Here is a 9,802-nt window from a genome sequence, read left to right as displayed (position 1 = left end):
TATACACAAAGGAATATTATGCAGCCATCCAAAAAAAATGAAATCTTGCCATTTACAACGACGTGGATGGAACTAGAGGGTATTACACTAAGCGAAATAAGTCAATCAGAGAAAGACATGTATCATATGATCTCACTGATATGAGGAATTTTTGATCTCAGGAACAAACTGAGGGTTGCTGGAGTGGTGGAGGGTGGGAGGGATGGGGTGGCTGAGTGATAGACATTGGGGAGGGTATGTGCTATGGTGAGCCCTGTGAATTGTGTAAGACTGATGAATTGCAGACCTGTACCTCTGAAACAAATAATACATTATATGTTAAAACAAAAAAAAAGAAGATAGTTGGAAGGGAAAAATGAAGGGGGGGAATCGGAGGGGAAGACAAACCATGAGAGACTGTGGACTCTGAGAAACAAACTGAGGGTTTTAGAGGGGAGGGGATTGGGGGGATGGGTTAGCCCGGTGATGGGTATTAAGGAGGGCACGTATTGAATGGGGCACTTGATGTTATATGCAAACAATGAATCATGGAACACTACATCAAAAACTAATGATGTAATGAATGACTAACATAACATAATAAAAGAAAATTTAAAAAAATCTTAAAAGAAACCCCTATAAATAGAATAAAATGTCTCCACAGAATTGCTCTTTTTTACAAATCTAAAATCCTTGTAAATGTTCTTTATCATCCTTAGCCCCTAAATATGTTTTCCTTTATCTATTTTCTAGACATTCCAGTATGCACTGAACTATGAGTAAGATATTACATTATCTTTTGGCCAGTGAAAACTGTGCTTGGCACAAAGAAATATTTATTTTTTAGGACATAGGGATGTCATTTACTAAATTACTAAGTTTTTGCACTATCACCTTGGTAACTTGAAAAAAATTGCCCTCATTCCAGAAATGTACAAAAAGAGTTACTAAAAACCCAAAAGATCATCAAAAATATTTTTTTTGTAGAAAGTTGTAGAAAATCAAAAACACATAGGTAAATAAAATTTTTAAAGATGTTTAAGATATGACAGCTGTAAAGGCTTTTAAAAAGCACTTAAATTTGAGTAGGGTCATAATTTTTTTTTTTTTTACTATGGAAAGAGCCTACATGTCCATCAACAGAGACTGGATAAAGAAGTTATTAATCTTCCTCAAATCCCAAAGAGAATAGATGATCTACTGACAAATTTTAGATAAGATTAAGTTAAAATGACCCTTTGTAAATTCCTGTTATCACTTTCAGTTGTAGCTGGCAGGGAATGATATATGGCTCAATTTCAATTTTAATGTTCAAATGTTTGTAGGTGGTTATCATGTTTTCATTCCCATTTTCTCTCTCTTAAGCTTATTTCGGGTCATCTTGGTGTGTTCATAAGTCCCTAAAGAGGTTTAATCAGTGAATAACATGTTGTGGCCCTGATGACATTATTCTTCCTATTTTTTACTATCGTGAAACACTGGTGAGTAATGTTTATTTTTTTCCCATACATTAGTAGAGAAAACCATTTATTTTTCTTGACATTATTTTTTTCCATTTTTCTCTTATGCATGAATGTTTATGTCTTAAATAGTTATACTCTGGGAGTACTAGCTCATTATTGTCTTCATTCTTAATAATATCATCATTCCCTTATCTACATTGGCATCTAAACTATTCCTCACTGAATAGTTTCAACAATAAATAATGTTATGTACTGAATGAACATATCACTGAATACTTTCTATATGTTTATAGAAATATACACATATACATATAATGTAGAATTATAGTCCACATATGATATATTTTAAGAAAAGGAAATATACAACTTAAAAATTATCAAATATATATGTGTGTGTGTGTGTGTGTGTGTATACACCAAAATTACACCAAATATAGAGGCCCAATGGACTAGTTCTATGATGAAGTAATCAATTTTACCAAAGCTTTCAGATAAAGCTTTTATACATATAATAAATGAAAAAATTGGTTTGTAGTTTATGTCTGTAGAATAGACAAGGTCATGATTTCTCTTACCTTTAAAAATGAAGTCTTTGGGAATCATTACAAGGGGTACAAGGCCTTATATGGGAAATGGACTCAGTTATGCTTCTTACAGCTCACCCTTCTGCCCTTTTCCACATGTAGAATTCAATTCTGAATTCAAATTCCTGGCCCTGGCTTTAAAAAGTAAACTGGAAGTCAAACTGTGTAGAATTTGCATGATATATTGATAGACAAGAAATTGTTGAACAATAGACAAGAACGAGTTGAACAATATTCTGTTACTTCATAACAAATAACCATAATTTTAACAGCTTAGTACAACACCCATTTATTAGCTGGCAGTTCTGTAGGTGGAAGTCTGAGCCTGGCATCATTGGGTTCTCAGCTCTGTGTTTCACAGGCTGATAGGAAGGTATAGGCCAGGCTGCGTTCCCAGCTGGAGCTCAGGGTCCACCTCCGTGGGCAGAATTCCGTCCCTTGTGTTTATAGGACTAAGATCCCCATTTCAAGTTGTCAAGTGGGAGCTACACTTAAGTTCCTAGAGGCCACACACATTGCTTGCTTGTGATCCCTTCCATCTCCAAAGTTAGCATTAGAGACCCCCTTACTTTGATTCTTTATCACACTTCACATCTCTGAATTCTCTCTGTCACCTCCGGACTCTTAGTTAAAGGGTTCATATGATTAGATCAGGCCCACCCAGATAATCTCTCTATCTGAAGGTCAACTAATTTTGGAGCTAATTACATCTGCAAAGTCTCTTTTTCAGCAGTACCTCAATTAATGTTTCATTGAATTACTAGGAGATGGTGTGTGTGTGTGTGTGTGTGTGTGTGTGTACCAGGGACTGGGAATCTTGTGAGACGTATTAGAGTTCTGTTTACTACAAGGAACAAATGGATTAAAATGCTGCACAGCCAGTAGCCAAATGCAAGATAGATGAATAGCAAAGGTGGTTGATTTTTGTTTTCATTCCAAATTGCTTCAAACTAATTGTATTTTTGAGAGTTGTGCTATTATCAGAAAAGTGATCAAAGAGTACAGATCGTCGAAGTAATAAGCAAAATGGAGAGAGAACACCAAACCTGGACAGTGTTTCTTTTTCTGCCAAAATTCGAGGAGCTCAGGGGGTTCTAGAAGGTCCTTAAATGCTACGGGCAGTTTGTGGAAATGCTACAGGCATTTTTGTAGACCATGCTTTGTGAAGGGCAGCACAGCCTGAAGTTCCAGGTTTTGAAGCAGGAAATATTAACAGAGGTAGTTTGAACCTATAGGGATAGAAATGATTCAGACATGGCACTTTACAACCCAACCTTGAAGCACCTCAGTGACTGAGAATGTTCAACAATTATGTCACTTTGATAACAAGCAGCTAATAAACCAGTTTGGACTGACTAGATCCTCAGGGACATTGGCCATGACCAACATACAAAATATGATTACGTTCCTATTACTCAGTTAAAGTGAAAAACATGACCGAGTTAGGGTAATACCTATAGAAAAGCAATCCTAATCTAGAAGTGAGTGGGGATTCCAAATTATTAGTATTTCACATGTTTTGGGATTTTGAACAACTGGTATAGATTTACTGGCATTTTAATAAGGCGAATCACAGAAGCTTTTAAAAATTTATTTGTTGATTTACCACTTGCATGATTTCGTTCTTTAGGTGGTATGACTGACAATAGCAGTGTGGGCAATGTATGCAGTTTCCAGCTTGGGATAAAGGAATTTGTATTTAATTCTCAGTATTTAGCGTGTTTAGTTGGTACATCAATGTCACTGTGTATTTTTTAAAGATTTATTTATTTATTAGAGAGAGAGAGAGAGAGATTGAGAGAGAGCATGAGCAGGAGGAACAGAGGCAGAGGGAGAAAAAATTCCAAGCAGACTTCTCACTGAACCGGACGTGGGGCTTGATCTTATGACCCTGAGATCACGACCTGAGCCGAAACCAAGAGTCGGCCACTTAACTGACTGAGCCAGGCGCCCTGTCATTGTGTATTTTGGTGGCCTTTGAAAAATTGGGCAGATGGGACACTTGGGATCTTGGTGTTATGCTAATTCAACATGGGAAGTGCCAATAGACCAATAGATCCACTTCTTCGGACTCACACCATAACCTGGGAGGGAGGAGCTCAGCCTGCACTCAGGCATCCAAATGGAAGCTGTCTGGCTGAGACTGAGGAGGAGAAAACATGAACAACAGGAGAGTCTCTGACTGTACTTTTTTTTTTTTTTTTCCCCGATTTAGAAAGGGCGTAGCCTTTGGATGGGAGGGAGAGCACCCCATCCTGCTGTCATTCTGTTGCCGTGCTCACAACTACAACACTCCGGTCCGCACCATCTTTCACTGCTGCAGAGAACGTGCGGGCTTGTTCTTTTCTGCAACCTAGCAGTCCAAAGCCAGCAAACCCCAGGCTGTGGCTTCTCTGACCTGGCAGGCTCCTTACTCTACATCAGGTGGCCAGGTCATCTCACTTCTATCTATGACCTCCAATTTTTGTTCTGCTTGGTTAGATTTTGTAGCACAGTTCCTCTGAACCTTACCCTGAGCCTGAATCATCAATTTTGCCTCATTCTTAGCCAAAGAGCATGTTGGCAGGCTGCGATTGGAATGCACGGTTGAAAGGAAGGCCATGAGCCCAACAGCAAGTGCCTGGGAGATCAGTAGGAGGCAGTGATGAGAAGGGACAGAGGGAAGGATAGAGGGAGGTGTGGAACTGATGGGCTGGCTGTGTTCTAGACTGATGGCTCAGCTTCAAAGACACACAGGGCGTACGGGAGGAAAAACAATGTTGTTCTGAAAATATAGTTCTATCTCTATCTCTATCTTCATCTCTATATCAATATCAATATTGCTATATACACAGTACATACTTTACATACCAAATATGTAAAATCAGACTGCACCTTTTAGAATGGCATTATTTGAAATGACCACCATAGTTGTACTAGTCCTGAGCTTGCCCACGGGAATTTTATTTTCTTTAGTGGATCCAGAGTTGATAAGACAGTGCACTTATAAAAACTCAAATGTAACTGTATTTATTTTCAGCAAGAAATACAACTGCCCAGACAGAGTGAAAGAGAAATTTAGTAAAGCGTACAAGGTAGTTCATGCTATTTTCAGAGTTGATAGTAACTATGGAAAGAAGCTAAGTGGTTTATTTACATACTAACTCTCCCTGTGGCTAGCATAATACTGAGCCGTGAGAATAGATATATCCAGCTGTAACAAAGACACCCATCTGACAAATAGCCTGAATCATGTGCATGGCTTTATCAAATGCCCTGTTTCCTGGGCCATTATTAAAAGACCTGGATACAAATTTTTAGACTTCCTCACTTCCCCTCCCCTCATCCACTATAATTTGCCCCTGAATTCTAGCATACCACCTTCTTTTACTGACTCAATCTTTTTTCTAGATAGATTAATATCATCGATTAAGCTCCAGCAACCTCTTCTACCAATTAATCCTAGTCATGAATGATAGATACACGTATGGATATGAGATAAGTTGTTTCCCACATCTCTTCAAATACACATCTACAACCTATTCCCATGGGGGCATCTTACTATTGCCTTCCAAGTTCTGGGCCTGATACTTTGTTAATTTAGCTGGAGTAAATTATATGGTCCATAGTATGAGCTGAATTTCTAACAGTAATTTCTTTTAATGTATTTATAAAATGTCCAGCAAGTATCACTTACAAGGTAATGTTATTTGATCTCAGGAAGCCCAGCCCCCATCATTTACACTGAAGACACAGGTCCTCAGGGAGGGCAGAAATCTAAGTATCCTCCTAACAAAATGGCATCTGAAGGAGGCATTTTCCCAGTTTGGGTTTGCAGCATACTAAATCTTGCCCTATTCTTCTGCATATGCTGAAGTTCTCCATATTTAGGAAAGCAGTATAGTCTAATGGAGAGAGAGAAATTAGATGAAACTTTAGCTTGGTACTCTGAAAATTAGAATTTTGCTGACTTTCTCAGAAATGAATTCTCATGAAATTAACATGACACAGAGTAGGTGATCATGAAATATCTAAATTCTACCAAATTCTGGCATGGACATACTACATTAAACACCTTTACATCTTCAAAAAAGTAAAACATGTTTTTCTGAGTGATAAGAAATCCCACACCCGTCTTAAAAATATAAGAGTGCATGGTTTCCTTAAGAAGCAAAGTTCTTTTCTGCTATTAATATTAATTGGGAGTCACGAGGCCATTTCCAAGGAAAAACTTATTTCTCCTATTTCTCTTATAGATTTCCTCAATTCAACTAAGCCTTTTGTTTTGGAGAAAGAAAAACATTTTAAAGGTAAGAAGATATACAAACAAAAGCAAAACACAAAATACCTAGCTCAATATTTCATATATTGCTTCAAATGATTTATCCCTTTATCAAATACTTAGAACTAGTTTATGGAATTCCCATGTAATATCTGGGGAAATCTCTGTCTCTGTCTCTCTGTCTCTGTCGTTAACTTCAACACAGGATTGCAGGATTTGAAAACGTGTCATAGGAGTGCCATGTATCATACACAGATGAAATAGGTGAGGATGGGCAAAAGATAAGGAAGGACATTTATTTAATCAAACAATGAAAGTAAAATTCGAGTAAAGCCGGAAAGTAGAACAAATAAGGTAAACTAAGCTTTGATTCTCGCTTGCTCGCTCTTTGTTTTTCGTTATAATCTACGTATTGACAGGCTTGCCTACTGAGAAATGCTGGCATGCATATAAAGTGTCAGGACAAATGCTCCAGGATTTTGATAATCCATTGAATGGTATTGGTCATTCTTCAGCTTTCCACAGATCTTTCCCCTGTGAATATATAAGCGGAAATATTTTTAACTATTTCTCTTCTAATTTACCCAGGGCAACTCCTCTGAATTAGAATTCTTTTCTACTTTTAGAAGACAGTTAGATATTTTCTATGCTGGAAAAAAACCCACTATTCTCACTGGGGTATATTCTGCTATTCTAAATACATGTATTTATCTTATAGTGTTATTTTGTTATGATTATTAAATAGAATAAACAATCACAAAATTCTGCTAAAATTAATATTTTTGTTTTATATTCTAATTTTTATAATTTTACTTAGGTATTTTAAGGTCTAAGTTTCACATATATGTATTGTTTTTTATTTTGCCATTACTTATTTGCTGTATCTACCATACACTGATTTTCTGATGCAAAAAAATAAAATTAAAAGTAAAAATCTTAGGGTTTTCTTTATTTTCCAATCTAAGAATTAAAAGAATGACTCATTCAGACATATAACAAGAAGAAGCTATGCATCAGGTAGAAGTTATTTGTAGCAGTATGGACTTAGTCAATTATAAAAAGAAAATATACCAGAAAAAAAAGTGAGTTAATCTTTCCATTGAAATTACTATTAAATCACAGTAATCACCCAAAAAACACGTGAACTATTTCTCTTCTTGTCTTCACTTTAGCCACTGAGGGCAATCACACAGGATGAAACCCATTTCCCGTAAGTGGCTTTGTGTATGCTAGTCGTGATTTATGTGATGGATGAAGCAAAAGTAACTCTCCATCCGCAAGTAAGTTCCAGAAAAATACAAATCCGTTGAAAAGGATGTGGCTTCTAACCCAAGCTTAAGGTTGTATACTTCTCAGAAAGTTGACTGATACAATTAGCAACTAAATATGGAACTACACTCCTAATGATTAAGCCAGAGAAATTATAAGCAAGCAGGTAGAATAAATGAAAACAGCAAATGAGTGGCAGATGGAAAGACGTTGTTGGTATCTTCCAAGCCTTTAGCAGTGTCTGTGGTCACTTCATAGCCCTTTCTAGAGGCAGTAGACCACATTCCTTTTGGTTTTGGACATGTTCTAGGAGTCCTGGATGTCTTGATGGGCATGTTAGTGATTCCATTTTAAAAGAAGCCAGGGACACTCAAAGAACTATGTGCCTTACTCCCTAGCTTTCCCTCCAGGAATGTTTGCTGCTGGACAAGGAAGAGATGTAGAAAGTCAGAGGCCTGGTTTGAGAATGTATTTTTCTGATCCCGAGTTTCTATGTATTTGTGTTTTGGACCGATGTCTTCTGAAATATGGGGCAATACAAAACCTTCTGTTGACAGATTTCCAGGGGAACCACGGATTCCTCTATGGAACTAGCAGTCTGACCTATACCTGATTAAATTTGCCTAGGAAGGTCTAAAGGGGAGTAGAAACAGTTACACTGCCTCCCCTAGGATATCCAAGTGACAGGCCTCTGGATCATAAAGCAGTAATAGTGAATGTTCTTGTGATGGGACTAGTTACAGAATTAGAAGAATCCTAATAGTGGGGGTGGAAGAATTGGAGGAAAGTGGTCAGAAGGTATAAACTTCCAGTTATAAGGTAAGAAAGTACTGGGGATGGCACGTGCAACATGACGACTGTAGTTAGTACGGCTGTGCAGGGTATTCCAAAGTTGTTAAGAGCATGCATCCTAAGAGTTCTCATCACAAGGAAAAAGTATTTCTTTTCTTTCATATCTATACGAGATGGTGGATTTAACTAAACTTATCGTAGTGATCTTTTCATAATATATGTAAGTCAAGTCATGCTATACACCTTAAACTAACACAGGGCTGTCAGTTATAGCTCAGTAAAACTGAGAGGAAAATAAAAGCTTTTCACTCTGAAATAAAGATAAAAATCCCTTAAAAAGGGGGGGGGGGATTAGAGGAATCTTGGAAAACCTCTAGCTTAATTTTTTCATTTTACAGAAAGAAAAACTTAGTTCAAGTGATATGTCTACTTGTAGACTGTGTATACAAGTTACAAGTCATGCACTATCTTTACAAGAGTACTCATCCGTGTAGCTACTTCCGGAGAAATGACTGCAAACTATTCAAAACAGCAAAAGTCTTCTCCTGGATTTGATTACATCATAGGCATTTAAAAAAAATTTTTTTTAAAGATTTTATTTATTTTTTGACAGAGAGACAGCGAGAGAGGGAACACAAGCAGGGGGAGTGGGAGAGGGAGAAGCAGGCTTCCCGCGGAGCAAGAAGCCCGATGTGGGGCTCGGTCCCAGGACCCCAGGATCACGACCTGAGCCAAAGGCAGACACTTAACGACCCAGGTGCCCCCATGTGCACATTTTACATCTGTACCGTTTAAGCATCCTCATGGTGATTGTTTATATTAGTAAAGTTAAAGATGTTTGTTCATTGTTCACCTGAAGTTCACAGTATGTCCCTGAGAATAAAAGATTTATTTCTTGAAGTGTTATTGATTTTTCATTAAAAACGTGTGCATTATTAGATGGAGAATTTATTTCTTGGAGAAAAAATGTTGTCTCTGAGCTCAAAGTCATTGGAAATTATCCCCTAATGTGGACCCAGGAAGGAGCCTGGTTTCATCAACAATAAAATAAGAATCATAACCTAATCTACCATAAAATGACTATGGAGAAAAATAACATCTCTCTCATCTATGGAGATAAGCAAGCTGTCACTAACTGCCCAATTGCTCTGTTGAAAACCTCTTGAAGAAATTCATTAATCATGAAGATTACTTGTTTCCCCAATTTAGAGAAACATTTAAATACACATTAACTACCATTGAATAGTAAGTCTTTTAAAAGTGCAAATAACAGGGCGCCTGGGTGGCTCAGTCGGTTAAGCGACTGCCTTCGGCTCAGGTCATGATCCTGGAGTCCCGGGATCGAGTCCTGCATCGGGCTCCCTGCTCAGCGAGGAGCCTGCTTCTCCCTCGGACCCTCCCCCCTCTCATGTGCTCTCTTTCTCATTCTCTCTGTCTCAAATAAATAAATAAAA

This window comes from Mirounga leonina, unplaced genomic scaffold (genome assembly GCF_011800145.1).
Source record: "Mirounga leonina isolate KUSES-001 unplaced genomic scaffold, KU_Mleo_1.0 Mir_93, whole genome shotgun sequence".
Classification (NCBI taxonomy): Eukaryota; Metazoa; Chordata; class Mammalia; order Carnivora; family Phocidae; genus Mirounga; species Mirounga leonina.
The sequence above is the reverse complement of the archived record's forward strand: the minus strand, read 5'-3'. Positions refer to the sequence as shown.